The sequence below is a fragment of the Prionailurus viverrinus genome, chromosome B4, assembly GCF_022837055.1.
Source record: "Prionailurus viverrinus isolate Anna chromosome B4, UM_Priviv_1.0, whole genome shotgun sequence".
Lineage (NCBI taxonomy): Eukaryota > Metazoa > Chordata > Mammalia > Carnivora > Felidae > Prionailurus > Prionailurus viverrinus.
The window spans coordinates 59,194,595-59,213,928 of NC_062567.1; the positions used below are offsets into that span (position 1 = coordinate 59,194,595).

General features: G+C 40.9%; 1 pseudogene; it reads right to left on the minus strand.

Annotated features, from left to right (window-relative positions):
• Positions 1-17,117: 17,117 nt before the first annotated feature.
• LOC125170587 (ADP/ATP translocase 2-like) lies at positions 17,118-18,025 on the minus strand (annotated as a pseudogene).
• Between the last annotated feature and the right edge of the window lie 1,309 nt (positions 18,026-19,334).

Sequence of the window (19,334 nt, forward strand, 5' to 3'; positions counted from 1 at the left end):
GAGGTTTAAGCATTTTTTTCACTGTGTCATCTCTGAAAATATTGCATTCACCCCAAGGGTCATAATAACATTTTTTGGTTTGAGGACTATTTTGATTATAGGAAAGATGATCTTATACAGTGAACAGTGTCGGGTCGTATAGCATATGCATAATAAATTTAATGATGGAAAGTCATGATTAATAGTGCTAAACACTTAAAAAAGACTTTCAGCTTCCTCAAACCACATTCTTTTTAACCTTGCAAGAACCCTGTGGTGGAGAGCAGGTAACCATACGACAGCTGGAGAAAACTAAAGCACAGGAGTCTCAAGAATTTGTTTAAATTATTGATAGCTTTAGTGGGATTAAAAGTCAAGTCTGTGAACTTCCAGACTGTATCTTGCCTATTAAATTATACTCATGTGGTCGAGTCAACAAAAGCACAGACTCAGAACTTAGGCAGATCTAGGTACAGACATTTTTGCATACTGCTTTATTTGTACTTTTAATATTCGATATCCTAGTAAAAAATAAAGCACAAAAGGTTAAAAAAAATTAAGTGCTGGGTTTTTTCTGTATTCCATATCTAGGTTCACTCTTACTACATTTTAATTTGTATTAAATATTACTTTTTATTGATCTGGAATATAGAGTCAGGAATGTTGGGTCAGAGAGTTTAAAGTGATATTCATTCAACTTTTTAGTTGATGTGAAGAATGGATGGACCACTCACATGTATCTTTGAGCTATGCTGCAGTGATAGAAACATCCTAGAGAAGAGAGTCTGATTTCATGTCCTGACTCATTTTTTCCTCTGTGAACTTGGGAAAATTACTCAATATTTTCAAACCTAAGGTTCCATATGTATAAAAATTATAAGTTTCAACTCATGAGATGGAAAGGATTAACTGGTAGAATATACGGAAGACACTTAGAAAAGTGCCTATCACATACATGGTTCTCAATAAATGGCAGCTATTATTTTAACTGTTGTAATTACACTAAAGTATCTCTTTCCCTCATGTGTGACAAAGCCACTGAACTCTGGTAACTGGAAGTTGTCTTTTAATTTTAATTATTCTTATCATGCTTAATTATTTCCCCAATGAGGCCACACCATGGCAGCTAGTCCTAAGATATCCCCTCTTCTATTGACCTATCTATATAACTGCCCCATGCCTTATAGACTTCAGACAATTGACAATGGTGAAGACAGCCAAATTTGTTTTAAAAAGAAATTTTCCTTTTTAAAACAAATTTAATTTCCTTGGACATTTTTTTAAATTTTTTTTAATGTTTATTTATTTTTGAGACAGAGAGAGATAGAGCATGAATGGGGGAGGGTCAGAGAGAGGGAGACACAGAATCTGAAACAGGCTCCAGGCTCAGAGCTGTCAGCACACAGCCCGACGCGGGGCTTGAACTCACGGACAGCGAGATCACGACCTGAGCCGGTGTCGGACGCTTAACCGACTGAGCCACCCAGGCGCCCCATCCTTGGACATTTATATTTTCTTCTGTTGTGAAAATAGATCATGCCAAGGCCATACTTGGAAAACAATTAGCATGTTGAAATTTTCTCGATTCAATTCATTCAATAAACATCCATTGAGCACCTAATGGTCCCTGCCCTCAAGAAATTTTTAGTTCCATAGGGAGAAAAGCATATCAATAAATAATTCTAACATATATTTCCCTTTTAAAGTTTACTTTGTGATAAAGCTTTGCATACAGTGGTTTGAGAATGTGAACTAGGAAGCAGGTGTGAGGGACAGGGAGACTGAACAGAGGAAGAGAAAAAAAAAAGAAATGTATTATAAAGTTAGCCATTACTTCAGACAACTGTTGCTTGATTTTATGGAACTGTCCAAAGAATTTTATGAAATATGTCACAGAGCTATCTGCTCAGAAGACAAAAGGAAGATACATTTGTCCATTCATTCCTATATTACATTGGTCAAGTGTGGCCCCAAAAACCTAACTTTCCTGAAGTTTCTAACTGAATACTGTGGGTGTTGAGCTAATACAAATTATCCCATACTCTCACATCAGAGGAACCACAGAGCAAAAAGCAAGAAGTACATATCATGAAGTCCAAAATAAGTCACTCTCAAGTCTCAGCTTCATGGAGTTTGTCAAAATCTAAGCATATCTGCTTACCATTACAATGGCTGGTGTAAAATGTGAGGCTTAGAATATGTGCAATTGTGCACAAGGGTTGCCTGATACAATCCACCTCTTGCCTTCCTCCACACTGCTCAAGCTTTTCATTAAATCCAGTATGTCACAAGGCTTCTGCAAGGGGATGACCAGCCACAATATCTGCAAAGACTTAATACAAGGGATTGGGATTAGGTGAAAAAACTGAAGTCCTTGTTGTTGAAACTGGCCCCAAGGCAAAAATTGATATTCATTATCTCCCTCCTCCACTATCTGTCTTAGATTTTTCTTATTTTGTTATCATTCCAATTTATATTTCCTGGAGAAGTTATATAGATCAGCATCCTTGAGACATCTAAGCCCCTAGTTGTCTTTCTCTTGTCAGGAAATGAATGTTTTCTCCTTAGGGCACTAGGGCCTCTGCTCAAGCAGAAGTTAAGGTTGTAAAGATAATACAAGTTCCACAAGTGGTGTTTGAAAATGATGGCGAGAGGGGCCAATCCAACTCCCGTTTCTTGACTGTTAGACCTATCTAGTCAACCTATTGAAAATATAGCCCCCATAAATTTACTGTTGATTCAATACACATACTGTATCCTAGGGGACAGCACCCCAACCCAATACCCCAACACTTGGCCAGTGGTAACCTCAAGCTGGCACCTTAGTTGAGATTTAACTGGACATTCCACCATTTTAATATGTCATCTGCTTCAGGATAGTGAGATATGTGGCTAGATAAATGGAGTTCATTGCCATGCACACAGTGTTGTACCTCTTTTACCACTTTCATCATTTGGTCTGAAAACAACATGTGTGAGATATCCTTTTGATAGATAACTTACTCTATAAGCTCTCAAACAGTGGTGCTGGCCAAACCATTATTAATAAACAAGGAAAACTCAAATCCAGAATAGATCATTTTGTTAAGGACATATCTCTGCCCTTATTAGGGTGGAAGGGATCGGATATAATCAACTTGTTTCAAGTAGAAGGTTGATTGTACCATTTTAAAAGCCTAATATTGGCCTCTTTGCTGGCATGTTAGATATTCAGCCATGGCAATAGCTAAATCAGTCTTGATTAGTGAGATCCCATGCTTCAGACCTATGCATAACCTCTATCATTGCCACCGTAGCTACCTTCATGGGTCCTCTGTAGAAAAGATGGGATGCCTGAGGATAGAGACTGGCTGATGTACTGTGTTAGTCTGCCTGACGATTGTCTTCTCTGTGATGGGTGCTCTCTATGGGCATTAATGTTAATACAAAGTTCTCAGACATTGTGCCCTTTCACCAAAAAAATCTACCTGCTTGCCACTTTCCCAGATTTCACTATACTGGATCTTGCTCCTTCCAAGCGACTCGCCACTGGCCAGCATTCTTCTTACATCCTTACCATGAGCTATTTCTATAACCACACAAAGGGAATGCCAAGTGCACTACTCAAAGATTTACCTATCTGATGGATGTCCCCACCGCTGTCTTTCAGGACTTTACTGAGTGGGGCTTCAGTTACGCACCATTCAGATTAGAACTAGAATATTTGAATAAATTCATCTGGGAGCTAGTCCTCAGATTTTCTCTCTTTGATCAATTGGCCTTAGGAATCCTTCCATGAGGCATGTTGTGAGTCGAGGAAGAAGTATTTGTTCAATAAACGTAGGTGTATGGGAAACTGGGATAGCAATTCAAAGAATTTACTTGTGTATTCTGGACCTGCCCAGGCCCACTCTTATATATGTACAATGCATCACTACAGTGCACATACAATTGTGTTACTTCATGGGTCTGATACTATCCAGCTCATGATAGACAACTAGGGTTTATAGTATCTTACTTTGTGCCCCATGACCTAACACTCAGTCTTTCTAGGGTCCATATGAAACTGGGACCTGCATTTCAAAAGATGGGAGTTCCCTACCAGAACAAATATAACCTTCCTTCACATCCCTAAAGGTATAAACCCTGAGTCTCTTAATAGACCTTACCAAAGTCCCCACATTGTAATCCACCATGGGATATTGTATTAGTTATCTAATGGTCGCATATTGCTGTGTAACAAAATACCACAAAATCTAGTGGCTGCAATTATTTTGCCTTCCAACTATCATTTATTAATTCAGATATAAGTAACTAAATTAGCATACCCATATTGCTGGAAGCAATTATAGTCTGAGTGCCTTCTCTCTCACCCATTCTCATTTGTATCACTTGGCATTTGAACAGTAAAGACCTGGGACTCTCTCACCCACTGGGTAGTAAGTCATTTGCTACCATGTGGCCACGTTTAGCCAGATGGGATGGGTAGTTCCACTCTTCCTTGCAGATGTGATGTACTCCTCCTTTAATCCAATACAAAAGATTGAATGTTTGTCCCTCCTGTGAGGTTTTCATTTCTACAAAAATGGCTATACTTTTAGTCCCTATATTAACGCAAATATATTTTCCATTCATCCCATTCCTGGCTTTATCTGGAGCTGGGGAATCCACACATGGATCACTAATTCTAAGTAACAGTCTTAACAATGGTTCCCCAGGGAACTGCTTATACCCATCAATAAAGTGGCTCAATTTCCTTTTTTTTAAGCTTATTTACTTATTTTTAAAGAGAGAGAGAGGGGGGCGCCTGGGTGGCGCAGTCGGTTAAGCGTCCGACTTCAGCCAGGTCACGATCTCACGGTCCGTGAGTTCGAGCCCCGCGTCAGGCTCTGGGCTGATGGCTTGGAGCCTGGAGCCTGTTTCCGATTCTGTGTCTCCCTCTCTCTCTGCCCCTCCCCCGTTCATGCTCTGTCTCTCTCTCTGTCCCAAAAATAAATTTAAAAAATGTTGAAAAAAAATTAAAAAAAAAAAAAAGAGAGAGAGAGAGAAAGCTTGAGCAGGGGAGGAGCAGAGAGAGAGGGAGAGAGGGAGAATCCCAAGCAGGTTCTGCACCATCAGTGCAGAGCCCAACGTGGGGCTCAAACTCATGAACTGCAAGATCATGACCTAAGCTGCAATCAAGAGTCAGATGCTCAATCAACTAAATGACCCAGGCTCCCCAAAGTGGCTCATTTTCTTAACTGTATAGCCTCTAGTTTCCATGCTCTCTTGTTCTGTAGCATTTCCTGTGTTTATCATGCGTTTTGTGATTAGCAGTCAAACAAGAGTAGCTTTTGTCTCTAAAATCCTATCTGCTCAAATTCCCTTCGTTGGAGCTTCACTTGAGGGCCAAGCACAAAAAATAATAGTAATAAACAAAAATAATCTTGGTTATCTCTTGTCTGGCAGCAACGAACCAAATAACAAAATTCACCCTTTGCTGTCAATCTACATATCCTTCTTGGTTCATTTTTTGGTGTCCCCGTAGGCTCCATATCTATCATCTCTAAGTACCATTACATTTTTCCCAATCACAAAACACAAAGTTTTTATGACTTCACAAACCAAGGATGACTTAGTAACCATTTCAGGCATAAAAAATTCATTTTCGTCTCTTCTCATCTGTGTCACTCTGTTCATGCTGCTAGAACAAAGCACCACACTGGGCAGCTTAAACAACAGAATTTTATTTCTCACAGTTCAGAAGACTGGAAATTCCAAGATCAAGATGCAGCAGATCCAGTGTCTGCTAAGAGCACACTTTGGTGGCTTAGAGGGGGTCGCCTTCTTACTGTGTGTTCACCTGGCCTTTCCTCAGTGTGTGTGTGTGTGTGTGTGTGTGTGTGTGTGTGTAGGGAGAGAGTGTAGGAGCAAGCTCTGGTCTCTCTTCCTTTTCTTATAAGGACACTAGTCCCATCTTGAGGACCCTACTCTCAAGATCTCATTTAAACCTAATTACTTCCTAAGGGTCTCACCTCCAAATACAATCACAATGGAAGTTAAAGTTTCAATATGTGAATTTGGGGGAACACAAGCATTCAATCCATAACCTCATCTTCACTCTTTTTCCCTGAAAACAGTCTTAGCCACTTCTCCATACAAAGTGAGTCAGGGATAATTTTAGCCATTCTACTTCTGACACCAATAGCACTAATTTATGCTCATGGTGTCTTCTTCAGTGAATTATTTATGTAAACACATTCCAGCCATGTGACCAGCCTCAAACATTGAAAACCCCCCAGGTCCCACTGAAACCAGTTAAAAAGTCATAATTGGTAAGCCCAATTATTATTACTATACAATGCTGACAAGTAATCACATTCTGTCCCCATACAACTCACAGACTCGTGGTTGCAAGATATAATTCATCTCAGTTAGTCAACTGTAACTTTAGTTGAGGATCAGAATACTATTCTACAGGCAACTCTGGGGACAAGCGTGCAATCTGGTCTGACAGAGACTAACCCATGCTACACACTAGGAGTCAGCCAACTTTTTCTGTAAGGGGCCAGATAGTGAATATTTTAGGGCTTGTGAGCCCTATGTTCTCTGTTGCAACTACTAAACTCAGCTGTCATAGCATGAAAACAGCCATAAACATTGCATCAATGAATGTGCATGGCTGTACTTCAATAAAACTTTATGTAGCAAACTGGGCAATGAATCAGATTTAGCCTAAGTTGGCAGCAAGCCACCCCTGTACACCATCACTTTTACTTGTATTGGTGCCTTCTCTGAATTTAACACAGAGGAACATCTTAGTAATTGTAGTGCTTAGTAATTGTAGTGCTATAGTAATTGTAGTGCTTAGTAATTGTAGCAGCCTAGAGGTTACCTGCGCAGTTACCACTGACAATGCCATCTGTACTATTCCTGACTGATGAGTGAGCCAGCTCTATGATCCAATTCTGAGAAGTGGCTTTTAAGAACCACTTCTGTGCCAGTTTTCTTAGTTTGGACTTCCTGAAAGCAGAGGCTGAGACAGGGACTTGGGTGAGGATAGTTCATTTGGGACATGATCCCAGGACATAAGAATGAGGTAGGAGGAGAGAGACAAGGAAAGAGGAGCATTATTAAAGTCTGTTCAGTGGGTAATGAGGGTGTCAAGGACATGCAATCTAGATGTCCTAGAATTGTCACTGGTACAAAGAATAGGTGGTTGTAGTCCTTAGATCCTAGCTCTCAGCCCACGTTTGTTGACAAATATTAACTACCATGAATTTCTGGACTGAGCTTGTGCATGGGCCCAGCAGGGTCTTACAGACCCCTGCAGGGCTGGAGAAAGCCCTCAAACAGAAAATGAAAGGATGCATAGTGCACTTTGCGATAGGAAGTTTTCAGGGAAAGGTGACTCAACGGTTGTGACAAACTATCATCACAGTGAGGGCTGAGATCAGAGGGACAGTGGCCCAGGGTGCCAGATATATAAAGGGTGAGATGGCACAGAAAGGAGAATTCACTTGTAGCACCAATAATAACCATCTAAATAAGTGGAAGTTTCAGAGGACTGAAGTACCAAGAAAAGAGGTGGCGTAGTCTGGCAGATCAAAAGGGTGGAAAACCATTCCACCCAGGGCAGGGTGCCAAAGCTAAGACCAAGTGTCTACACTGGCTTTCACTTCCCAGGTCACAATTACATCCAATTGTATGACCCATGGTTTTAATCCACTTTAAAACAAAGCAGGGGGCACCTGGTTGGCTCAGTTGGTTAAGTGTCTGACTTCAGCTCAGGTCATGATCTCATGGTTCGTGGGTTCAAGTCCCACATCAGGCTCTGTGCTGACAGCTCAGAGCCTAGAGCCTGTTTCAGTTTCTGTGTCTCCCTTACTCTCTGCCCGTCCCCTGCTTGCACACTGTCTCTCTCTATCTCTCGAAAATAAATAAACATTAAAAACTTTAAAAAAAAAAAGCAGATTCGGGGCAGTTTCTACCTCTGGGTTCAAAATGAGGAGCACCTACTATCTTCTCAGCTGTCTCCATGAAGCCAGAGAAGCTCAGGCCTGTCCTACTGCCCAGAGGGACTCTTTCCTCTGACAAACGAGCCAGCCCTGAGAGTCAGCCCCTCACAGCCTCTCTTCTGAAACCAATAAACCTCTAGTTAGAAAGCCAGAAGCTCCTGCTTCTATTTTATTTTCTTTTTTATTTATTTATTTATTTATTTATTTATTTATTTATTTATTTATTTATTTTTATGAAATTTATTGACAAATTGGTTTCCATACAACACCCAGTGTTCATCCTAAAAGGTGCCCTCCTCAATACCCATCACCCACCCTCTCCTCCCTCCCACCCCCCCATCAACCCTCAGTTTGTTCTCAGTTTTTAACAGTCTCTTATGCTTTGGCTCTCTCCCATTCTAACCTCTTTTTTTTTTTTTTTCCCTTCCCCTCCCCCATGGGTTCCTGTTAAGTTTCTCAGGATCCACATAAGAGTGAAACCATATGGTATCTGTCTTTCTCTGTATGGATTATTTCACTTAGCATCACACTCTCCAGTTCCATCCACGTTGCTACAAAAGGCCATATTTCATTTTTTCTCATTGCCACGTAATATTCCATTGTGTATATAAACCACAATTTCTTTATCCATTCATCAGTTGATGGGCATTTAGGCTCTTTCCATAATTTGGCTATTGTTGAGAGTGCTGCTATGAACATTGGGGTACAAGTGGCCCTATGCATCAGTGCTCCTGTATCCCTTGGATAAATTCCTAGCAGTGCTATTGCTGGGTCATAGGCTAGGTCTATTTTTAATTTTCTGAGGAACCTCCACACTGCTTTCCAGAGCGGCTGCACCAATTTGCATTCCCACCAACAGTGCAAGAGGGTTCCCGTTTCTCCACATCCTCTCCAGCATCTATAGTCTCCTGATTTGTTCATTTTGGCCACTCTGACTGGCGTGAGGTGATATCTGAGTGTGGTTTTGATTTGCATTTCCCTGATAAGGAGCGACGCTGAACATCTTTTCATGTGCCTGTTGGCCATCCGGATGTCTTCTTTAGAGAAGTGTCTATTCATGTTTTCTGCCCATTTCTTCACTGGGTTATTTGTTTTTTGGGTGTGGAGTTTGGTGAGCTCTTTATAGATTTTGGATACTAGCCCTTTGTCCGATATGTCATTTGCGAATATCTTTTCCCATTCCGTTGGTTGCCTTTTAGTTTTGTTGGTTGTTTCCTTTGCTGTGCAGAAGCTGTTTATCTTCATAAGGTCCCAGTAATACATTTTTGCTTTTAATTCCCTTGCCTTTGGGGATGTGTCGAGTAAGAGATTGCTACGGCTGAGGTCAGAGAGGTCTTTTCCTGCTTTCTCCTCTAAGGTTTTGATGGTTTCCTGTCTCACATTTAGGTCCTTTATCCATTTTGAGTTTATTTTTGTGAATGGTGTGAGAAAGTGGTCTAGTTTCAACCTTCTGCATGTTGCTGTCCAGTTCTCCCAGCACCATTTGTTAAAGAGGCTGTCTTTTTTCCATTGGATGTTCTTTCCTGCTTTGTCAAAGATGAGTTGGCCATACGTTTGTGGGTCTAGTTCTGGGGTTTCTATTCTATTCCATTGGTCTATGTGTCTGTTTTGGTGCCAATACCATGCTGTCTTGATGATGACAGCTTTGTAGTAGAGGCTAAAGTCTGGGATTGTGATGCCTCCTGCTTTGGTCTTCTTCTTCAAAATTCCTTTGGCTATTCGGGGCCTTTTGTGGTTCCATATGAATTTTAGGATTGCTTGTTCTAGTTTTGAAAAGAATGCTGGTGCAATTTTGATTGGGATTGCATTGAATGTGTAGATAGCTTTGGGTAATATTGACATTTTGACAATATTTATTTTTCCAATCCATGAGCAGGGAATGTCTTTCCATTTCTTTAAATCTTCTTCAAATTCCTTCATAAGCTTTCTATAGTTTTCAGCATACAGATCCTTTACATCTTTGGTTAGATTTATTCCTAGGTATTTTATGCATCTTGGTGCAATTGTGAATGGGATCAGTTTCTTTATTTGTCTTTCTGTTGCTTCATTGTTAGTGTATAAGAATGCAACTGATTTCTGTACATTGATTTTGTATCCTGCAACTTTGCTGAATTCATGGATCAGTTCTAGCAGACTTTTGGTGGAGTCTATCGGATTTTCCATGTATAATATCATGTCATCTGCAAAAAGCGAAAGCTTGACTTCATCTTTGCCAATTTTGATGCCTTTGATTTCCTTTTGTTGTCTGATTGCTGATGCTAGAACTTCCAGCACTATGTTAAACAGCAGCGGTGAGAGTGGGCATCCTTGTCGTGTTCCTGATCTCAGGGAAAAAGCTCTCAGTTTTTCCCAATTGAGGATGATGTTAGCTGTGGGCTTTTCATAAATGGCTTTTATGATCTTTAGGTATGTTCCTTCTATCCCGACTTTCTCAAGGGTTTTTATTAAGAAAGGGTGCTGGATTTTGTCGAAGGCCTTTTCTGCATCGATTGACAGGATCATATGGTTCTTCTCTTTTTTTTTGTTAATGTGATGTATCACGTTGATTGATTTGCGAATGTTGAACCAGCCCTGCATCCCAGGAATGAATCCCACTTGATCATGGTGAATAATTCTTTTTATATGCCGTTGAATTCGTTTTGCTAGTATCTTATTGAGAATTTTTGCATCCATATTCATCAGGGATATTGGCCTGTAGTTCTCTTTTTTTACTGGGTCTCTGTCTGGTTTAGGAATCAAAGTAATACTGGCTTCATAGAATGAGTCTGGAAGTTTTCCTTCCCTTTCTATTTCTTGGAATAGCTTGAGAAGGATAGGTATTATCTCTGCTTTAAACGTCTGGTAGAACTCCCCTGGGAAGCCATCTGGTCCTGGACTCTTATTTGTTGGGAGATTTTTGATAACCGATTCAATTTCTTCGCTGGTTATGGGTCTGTTCAAGCTTTCTATTTCCTCCTGATTGAGTTTTGGAAGAGTGTGGGTGTTCAGGAATTTGTCCATTTCTTCCAGGTTGTCCAATTTGTTGGCATATAATTTTTCATAGTATTCCCTGATAATTGTTTGTATCTCTGAGGTATTGGTTGTAATAATTCCATTTTCATTCATGATTTTATCTCTTTGGGTCATCTCCCTTTTCTTTTTGAGAAGCCTGGCTAGAGGTTTGTCAATTTTGTTTATTTTTTCAAAAAACCAACTCTTGGTTTCGTTGATCTGCTCTACAGTTTTTTTAGTTTCTATATTGTTTATTTCTGCTCTGATCTTTATTATTTCTCTTCTTCTGCTGGGCTTAGGCTGCCTTTGCTGTTCTGCTTCTAGTTCCTTTAGGTGTGCTGTTAGATTTTGTATTTGGGATTTTTCTTGTTTCTTGAGATAGGCCTGGATTGCAATGTATTTTCCTCTCAGGACTGCCTTTGCTGCATCCCAAAGCGTTTGGATTGTTGTATTTTCATTTTCGTTTGTTTCCATATATTTTTTAATTTCTTCTCTAATTGCCTGGTTGACCCACTCATTCGTTAGTAGGGTGTTCTTTAACCTCCATGCTTTTGGAGGTTTTCCAGACTTTTTTCTGTGGTTGATTTCAAGCTTCATAGCATTGTGGTCTGAAAGTAAGCATGGTATAATTTCAATTCTTGTAAACTTATGAAGGGCTGTTTTGTGACCCAGTATATGATCTATCTTGGAGAATGTTCCATGTGCACTCGAGAAGAAAGTATATTCTGTTGCTTTGGGATGCAGAGTTCTAAATATATCTGTCAAGTCCATCTGATCCAATGTATCATTCAGGGCCCTTGTTTCTTTATTGACCGTGTGTCTAGATGATCTATCCATTTCTGTAAGTGGTGTATTAAAGTCCCCTGCAATTACCACATTCTTATCTATAAGGTTGCTTATGTTTATGAGTAATTGTTTTATATATTTGGGGGCTCCGGTATTCAGCGCATAGACATTTATAATTGTTAGCTCTTCCTGATGGATAGACCCTGTAACTATTATATAATGTCCTTCTTCATCTCTTGTTACAGCCTTTAATTTAAAGTCTAGTTTGTCTGATATAAGTATGGCTACTCCAGCTTTCTTTTGGCTTCCAGTCGCATGATAAATAGTTCTCCATCCCCTCACTCTCAATCTAAAGGTGTCCTCAGGTCTAAAATGAGTCTCTTGTAGACAGCAAATAGATGGGTCTTGTTTTTTTATCCATTCTGATACCCTATGTCTTTTGGTTGGCACATTTAATCCATTTACATTCAGTGTTATTATAGAAAGATACGGGTTTAGAGTCATTGTGATGTCTGTATGTTTTATGCTTATAGTGATGTCTCTGGGACTTTGTCTCACAGGGTCCCCCTTAGGATCTCTTGTAGGGCTGGTTTAGTGGTGACAAATTCCTTCAGTTTTTGTTTGTTTGGGAAGACCTTTATCTCTCCTTCTATTCTAAATGACAGACTTGCTGGATAAAGGATTCTTGGCTGCATATTTTTTCTGTCTAGCACCCTGAAAATCTCGTGCCAATTCTTTCTGGCCTGCCAAGTTTCAAAAGAGAGATCAGTCACGAGTCTTATAGGTCTCCCTTTATATGTGAGGGCACGTTTACCCCTTGCTGCTTTCAGAATTTTCTCTTTATCCTTGTATTTTGCCAGTTTCACTATGATATGTCATGCAGAAGATCGACTCAAGTTACGTCTGAAGGGAGTTCTCTGTGCCTCTTGGATTTCAATGCCTTTTTCCTTCCCCAGTTCAGGGAAATTCTCAGCTATGATTTCTTCAAGTACCCCTTCAGCACCTTTCCCTCTCTCTTCCTCCTCTGGGATACCAATTATGCGTATATTATTTCTTTTTAGTGTATCACTTAATTCTCTAATTTTCCCCTCATACTCCTGGATTTTTTTATCTCTCTTTTTCTCAGCTTCCTCTTTTTCCATAACTTTATCTTCTAGTTCACCTATTCTCTCCTCTGCCTCTTCAAGCCGAGCTGTGGTGGTTTCCATTTTGTTATGCATTTCGTTTAAAGCGTTTTTCAGCTCCTCGTGACTGTTCCTTAGTCCCTTGATCTCTGTAGCAAGAGATTCTCTGCTGTCCTGTATACTGTTTTCAAGCCCAGCGATTAATTTTATGACTATTATTCTAAATTCACTTTCTGTTATGTTATTTAAGTCCTTTTTGATCAGCTCATTAGCTGTTGTTATTTCCTGGAGATTCTTCTGAGGGGAATTCTTCCGCTTGGTCATTTTGGATAGTCCCTGGCGTGGTGAGGACCTGCAGGGCACTTCCCCTGTGCTGTGGTGTATAACTGGAGTTGGTGGGCGGGGCCGCAGTCAGACCTGATGTCTGCCCCCAGCCCACCGCTGGGGCCACAGTCAGACTGGTGTGTGCCTTCTCTTCCCCTCTCCTAGGGGCAGGATTCACTGTGGGGTGGTGAGGCTCGTCTGGGCTACTTGCACACTGCCAGGCTTGTGATGCTGGGGATCTGGCGTATTAGCTGGGGTGGGTGGGCAAGGTGCACGGGGGCAGGAGGGGCAGGCTTAGATGGCTTCTCCTTAGGTGATCCACTTCAGGAGGGGCCCTGTGGCAGCGGGAGGGAGTCAGATCCGCTGCCGGAGGTTTGGCTCCGCAGAAGCGCAGAGTTGGGTGTTTGCGCGGAGCGAGCAATTTCCCTGGCAGGAACCGGTTCCCTTTGGGATTTCGGCTGGAGGATGGGCAGGGGAGATGGCGCTGGCGAGCGCCTTTGTTCCCCACCAAACTGAGCTCTGTCGTCAGGGGGCTCAGCAGCTCTCCCTCCCTTTGTCCTCCAGCCTTCCCGCTTTCTGAGCAGAGCTGTTAACTTATGACCTCCCAGACACTAAGTCGTGCTTGTTGTGGGAACACAGTCCGTCAGGCCCCTCCGCTTTTGCCAGCCAGACTCGGGGGCTCTGCTTGGCCGGCGAGCCGCCCCTCCGCCCCGGCTCCCTCCCGCCAGTCCGTGGAGCGCGCACCGCCTCGCCGCCCTTCCTACCCTCTTCCGTGGGCCTCTCGTCTGCGTTTGGCTACGGCGACTCCGTTCTGCTAATCCTCTGGCGGTTTTCTGGGTTATTTAGGCAGGTGTAGATGGAATCTAAGTGATCAGCAGGATGTGCTGTGAGCCCAGCGTCCTCCTAAGCCGCCATCTTGCCGCAACCTCTATTTTATTTTCAATTATACTCCCATAGAGCCTCAGGAGAAATTTAAGATGAGATAAAGAGAAAGTTCAAGAACCTATGTTAGCATTTTGATATACAAACCCAAGATAAGCCTCAAAATAAACAAACCAAAAAAATCATTAAGAATAAGATAGTTAGTATACTTTGTGTTCAAAAATGAAAAAAAAGCTAGGGGCACCTGGGTGTCTCAGTTATGCATTCACTTTGGCTCAGGTCATGATCTTACAGTTTGTGAGTTCAAACCCTGCATCGAGCTCTATGCTGACAGCTCAGAACATGGAGCCTGCTTTGGATTCTGTGTCTCCCTCTCTCTTCCCCTTCCCCATTCACATTCTCTGTCTCCCTCTCCTTCTCTCTCTCTCTCTCTCTCTCTCTCTCTCTCTCTCAAAAATAAATAGACATGAAAAAAATAAGATACTTCTTATAATTTTGTGTTTAAAAATGAAAAAAAAAATACTAGGGGCACCTAGTTGGCTCAGTCAGTTAAACATATGACTTCAGCTCAGTTCATGATCTTGCAGTTTGTGAGTTTGAGCCCCATGTCAGGCTCTGTGCTGAAAGCTCAGAGCCTGGAGCCTGCTTTGGATTCTGTGTCTCCATCTTTCTCTGCCCTTCCCCTGCTCACACTATCTCTCTAAAAAGTAAATAAACATTAAAAAAAAAGGTTTTTTTTTAAAGTGTATATTGCCTCTTTTTAAAAAAATTAATTAAAAAAGCTTTAATAGTATAATAAAAAATGAAAAAAACTAGAATAAACCTAAATGCCAAAATTTAAATAAGTTGGCACGTAAGTTGTTGAATAGTCATATTTGAAAATATTACACACTATTCAACTCACATTTTAAAAATACATAAGGATATTAAAAATGCTCACAGTATAAATGCAAATGTGAAAAGGCAGAATATAAAAGGCAAATACTAGTATAGCTTCTTCATTTTAGGTGAGTAAGGAGGTATACTTTCTTTTTACTATAGGCTTCTTGCTGAGGGGCTTCCAAGAACACCATAATGAAGCAGAAGGAGATTGTTCACAGAAATGATCACCTGAAGAAGATTGAGCCAAGGAACCTTGCTGGTGGATTCCCAGACTCACATGCCTCTAAGACTGAAGAACTGAGACATTTTGTCCTGGTCACTGACCACAAACCAGAGGTAAAGAACACACAAAGCCTCATATGACTCAGAACCAGGCCCTTCCGAAATGTCCACTGAGCTCATCAGAGTCTTTGTGGCACAGAATGGACAATAGTATAGGAGTGTGATGACTTGTTGTCCTAAATAATGTTGAGAAAACTGGGGCACTTTCACAAATATAGAAACAGAAGTAAGAAAAGTCTTTCATGGCATAGGAATGCAGCTAGCAGTGACTAATGTCTTGTGGTTCTTTCTAGGATAATAAAATGTAATGTCTACAGAGTTTGGCCTGAAAATGATTTCAGCTATTTCAGGAACACAGTCTTGGACAATTTATTGACACCCTGGCAAAAGAAGGATCGTTCTCCAATCAGTAAATCAGTCTTCAGAAGGTAAGGAATCCTGATTTTGTGAAATAAAGACAGCATCACAGATCTGAAGAGAATCCAAGCCTGAACAAGAAGAAGAAAGGGAAAACAAAATTTGTAGGCGAGGATTTTGAAAAAAAGATTGGATGGAAATTTTGTAATTGGATGATCCTCATCTGTGGGGTGGAGGTGGGGCTGGCAGCATTCAATTTCATTTTGAATTCCTGAAGTGATTGAAACTGTCTCCCCCTTAATTTGACTTTTTCCAGGCCTCTCCTTGGGGTTTCACACACAGTCTTAGGAGCACTGACAGTGGCAGAGGGATAAATTAGAAGCCCCACAACACCTCTGAAACTGTTAGATGGAAATTCTCCTTTATTTTGGTTAGATCTAGCATCCCTTTAATTCAAGAACCATTTTGGACTCTGGTAGAAAGTCTAACAATTACTTTATTCCTGGCCTGGGACTGTTTCTGCTCCTGAAATTCATGGAATTCCTAGATTCTGTGGGTGAAAAAAAATTGCATCAGAAACATGATAACAAAGGAATCTATTTTTTTTAAATACAAAGCCTGTCACTTGAAATGTTTCAAGTGTCAGGATAGACAGGTCCTAAGTGAAGGAAATTGAAATTACCATGTATTTGTATTAGACTTTTTTTTTAAAAAATTAATATTCTTCTAGTGATGTTTTGTTCACAATGATTTGATAAGACTGTCTTGATTTATTATATTGGCTACATCTTTAGACAGCAGGACCCAGGAGTGATACATCCTTGCACTACCCTTAGAATCAAGAACCGCCAGTAGTTCTCTGATCAATGTTGTCTCTCACATTTTGACAAAATGTCTCTTTCATTTAGTGTGAATCTGTTTTAAGTTGAAGAACAGGCAACATTATCAATCTTGCCTGGAGCAAATGAGTACACGGGGAAAAAATGAGATGCTATTAATAATATACAGAAACACTGCAGTTTTATGAAGTCATCCACTCTCTTGACGAAGAGAGAAGAATCCAGTTTAACTACTGACCATTACCTAATGAAGAGCTGCTAAAACAAACCAACAGGAACTGGTTTTTGCAACATACAACAGTTAGCAATTTAGTACTCTGAGAAAGTATCTAAGTAAATTACTGGCCATCACATTTTAGTGCCAAATGCTCAGAATTCTTGTTTACTATCTATTCCAGAGAATATAGTCCTTAATTTACTATTTTCAATGATATCTCTAAAATAGAACAACAGCAACAACTCAAAGTGTCAAAAGTGAGCTGTTCATCAAGAAACATACACATACTACTTGGTGATGGTACTCCAGATGATTTGGGAAATTTGTTCAGGTCAGTGATTTTTCAAGGCACAGATTTACTCCCATTTTCATCCAGTAAATAGTTGCCATTGATAAAGAGTCAACAGTCTGTCAAGAATGCTCAAGCTATGTTATATAATACAACATGCCTTTCACAGGGGGGAAACCAAGAAATAACTTATGCGAACTCCTTGATTTCATCATACAAGACAAGCACAGAAGTACCACCCATGACTCTGAGAACATTGGACCGTGCCCCTTTGAAAAAGGTTTGGCTCCTTTATCAAGAGCAATCTTCCTCTGGCAGTCAAGCACGCCTGTGTACATGAGGTCAGTTCCTTGGCATCCTGACTGCATCATCATTTAGCCACAAAGAGTGTCAAATGGAAAGGAAGTCAACGCAGCAACCGTTGTGACAGATTGTGGGATCATACATCTGATAAAGATGTCAGTATCCTAGGGATCTGGTAGCATTCCTTTGCAGGGTCATAGACACCGAAGTAGCAGCTCAGTAGATGATAGAGGCCTGCACAGACACATTAAAGCCTTGGTAGCCCTTAATCCCATCAGATTTGTATATCTTAACCAAGCAGTCACCCAGGCCCCGGGGTTCCCTTTCAGCTCCAGCTTTGCCCACATCAGCTGCTAGGCAGGTAAGGGCAAAATCAAGAGGATACACAAAACAAGGATGGGGCCCCAGCTACCAGATTCTGGGCAAAGGAACCTGATGCCAGATTCCGGGCAAAGAAGTGCCAAAACTGGGTTCTCTTGTCCGCACCACCCACGAAGATCTGCTTGTGTTTATCTTTGAAGGTGAAGTTGAGAACCTGGTTGGGGAAGTATGTGATGATATATATTGGCCAAATTACCCTGCCAGGAGGACAGGACTCCCTGCTCCTTGGAGATATGAACCACACAGTCCATAATGCCCTTGTATTGCTTATCTATGGGGATTTGCAATGCTGACATGCTGCACCTGCAGCAGCAGCTTGACCCACTCAGTGGGCGCTACCTGGTCTTGGAGACGGCCATAGTGACTCCACCCAGCAGGAAGTCCTTGGCAAAGGATACAGTGGCATCTGTCATGTCGAAAGGAAAGAGGAGGCAGGCAACCGCAGAACTGCGGCAGGAACCGGCAGGGACTCCGGGACTCTGGGCTGCTTGTACTCATTTGCTCCGCAATTTATTCTACATTTGTTCACAAATAAAGTAAAACAGAGTAAAAATTAAACAAGTAAGCTAACAATGAAGTGCCTATAATGTCATGGAAGAGAGTTGTCATAGAAGGTACTGGAGAGATGACTACTTGTCAATCTCATTGAAAAAGGACCTCATGATTTAATAAGGCTGTAACACTATATCCTCCATACACCATACCAGGTAGGATATGGTTAGTGCCACAGAGAGAAACTCCAAACTATGTATGCCGAAAGGGATGAACAATGAAGGGAGTATTTTTAAATGGCGCTGACCAATGAGCAAGATTTCAGTGGTCAGTGAGGGCATTCTGGGTGGGACATACTCTGGGCAATGATTTGGAAGCGGAGAGTGCACAGTATACTTTGAGATTAGCCAGGAAAGTCACGTCGGTTTCTATAGGAAAGTAATGGGAGATGAGATGGAACATGTATTGGTTGGTATTTACCCTTTTGCAAAAAATAAATAAGTAAATCAGAGAATCTAATTCAACTATTGGCTACTAGAGGAATAGATAATATATAAAACATTATGATGAGTTACATTAAAGAATTAGTGCTGGACAAAATTGTCAAGGGGATGAAATTTGTCTTTGGTTCCCACACTCTACCCCCTTCAGGACCTTAATGGTTTCCTTAATCCTCTTAAAAATCTACTTGTAGCTCCTCACTTCATAGATAATTGCAAAATTCTGGTTAGCGTCTACCACTGTTCCCTCAGAGATGCTCTGTATGTTTTAGTTAGAAAGAAGGGTTATTAAGGATGAAACAGGAAATTCAAGCATAAATTAGTGGATGAAGAAGAATTAGGGAAGATATTAATTAGCCTTCCCAGATTCCTAAAATCAGTTACTACATATAGGGTTAAGGTTTGCTCTAACGATTACTTGGGATCTTAATCTTTAAGATAGAATTATTTTTCCCCCACTACTATGGAAATCCTTCTGTAGTAAATTTCTGACTGTGTCTAATTAAGGAAGAAATTTTTAAATGCCTGCTAAGGGAAGTGGGAACATTTGCGGTTGTTTGGTTAGTCCATATCCATTATGAATTAATTTTGCCCCTTCCGTAGTAGCTAGAGCACATAAACTGATTTATCCAGCCTCCCTTATAGCTCCCTTCTGGCCAAAGAGACTGAAGCAGAAGTGTGTTGAGGAACATCTAGGAAACTTGTGCTTCATTGATAAAGAGGACAGTTG